Source organism: Dipodomys merriami, unplaced genomic scaffold (assembly GCF_024711535.1).
Source record: "Dipodomys merriami isolate MVZ:Mamm:240054 unplaced genomic scaffold, mDipMer1.0.p SCAF_370, whole genome shotgun sequence".
NCBI classification, from domain to species: domain Eukaryota; kingdom Metazoa; phylum Chordata; class Mammalia; order Rodentia; family Heteromyidae; genus Dipodomys; species Dipodomys merriami.
The window spans coordinates 633308-634943 of record NW_027205271.1 but is presented as its reverse complement, the minus strand read 5'-3'; the positions used below and the strand labels follow the sequence as shown (position 1 = coordinate 634943).

Below are 1636 nucleotides of genomic sequence, written 5' to 3'. Positions count from 1 at the left end.
TGTCATTCTTTCTGAAGGTGGCATAAAATTTAATTGTGTATATACACCACATTTTCATGGTGCATTCATCTTCTGTGTGCCATAGAGGTGAGCTCCATATCTTAGCTATGGTAAATAATGCTGCAGTTAGCATCGTTGTGCTGGTAGTTTTAGTATGGTCTTCTTTGTGATCATTTGGGTAAATCCCTAGAATTGTGATTGCTGGGTCATAAAGGAGCTTTATATGGAGTCTTTTGACCAGCCTCCATACTGCTTTCCAAAGTGGTTGAACAAGTTAACACTCCCACCAAGAATCAAGTAAGGTTCCCTTGTGGCCACATCCCCTCCAGCATCTTTACTTGTAAAAATATGGAATGATTCAAGAATTTGCGTGTCAACCTTGCACAGGGGCCATGTTAATCTTCTCTGTATTGTTCCAATTTTAGTGAATGTGCTGCTGAATTGAGCACAGAGAATTTTTTATATATAAAGTGTAATTGATTTTCTTAAACTAGACAATTCAAAGAAAAGTAAGATTTGAAGATTTCTCGTGAAATTTTAGAACCATGTACTTCTTATATAAGCACACATTTAAGAATAGACAAGATTAACATTTCAAAAACAAAATAATCCCAGATATTGTTGTTCAAGAGATGTGTAGGATGGGGGGGTATTGGATGGGGGGACAGGGGAAGGCTGGGAAGGGATGTGAAGGGTAAACAAAGGAGGAGGCTGCAATGCTTGATAAGAAATGTACTCATTATCTTGCCCGTGTAATTGTAACCCCTCTGTACAGTATGTTCGCAAAAAATAAAAATAAAAAAAGAGATGTGTAGGAGGACGAATTCAATTATTCTGTACAAGGCACCTGTCATAATGAACACTGTGGCAAGTGTTAAGGTTTGTTAAAAGTTTTAAATATATTTAATTTTGGGAATTTGCTTATATAGGCCAAAATTAGGACTGTTTGTCAGGTCATACAACTTTTCTATAAATATTTAAGATTTATGGTAGCAAACATATGCTACTAAAATGTACACTTCAGAGTTTATAGAAACATTACTAATGAGATGTTGCAAAGTCTTAGTGTAAAGAAGCAGAGTGAAGAGTTAAGACTTTGTTAACTGCACAGTTTCTCTTAAAACTTTAGGGTTTCCTTACTTTATATGTTAGTGAGGAACAAATGATGATATAAGCCATATAGAAATGATGAGATGAGTCATAAAAAGCAATCTTAGTGGGTAACTTTAAAGACTACACATAGCCTATAAAACTCTTGTTGAACATCATAATCTTATTCAGTGTTAAATGTACAGGAATGTGAGAATAGTAAAATCAAATATGTAAGTACACTTCAAATAGTGAAAACACTAGTAATTCTTTGGTATTTTATTTTATTAATAATTAATATTTGTTATTATGTTTCTTTATTTGTGGTACTGTTTCCATTGTAATATAATAAAACTTTTTGTTATCCATCATCAGGAGGTACTTTGAGAAGGTGACTGGGATGGCCAAACCATTTTTTATAGTTGCATGTAGATTTACAAAAAGCAAAATTAAGAACAAAATATTGATTAAAAAATTATCAAGTACAGTCAGAATCAGGAAGGATGATAAATGTCCACACTTAAAATCTTAGCCCTAGGCTGAAGCA

General features: G+C 33.5%; 1 non-coding gene across 1 annotated transcript; it reads right to left on the bottom strand.

Moving 5' to 3' along the window:
• Window positions 1-342: 342 nt before the first annotated feature.
• Window positions 343-449, bottom strand: LOC138804744 (U6 spliceosomal RNA). Its single transcript, XR_011365334.1, has one exon. It is a non-coding gene; the product is annotated as a U6 spliceosomal RNA (small nuclear RNA).
• Between the last annotated feature and the right edge of the window lie 1187 nt (window positions 450-1636).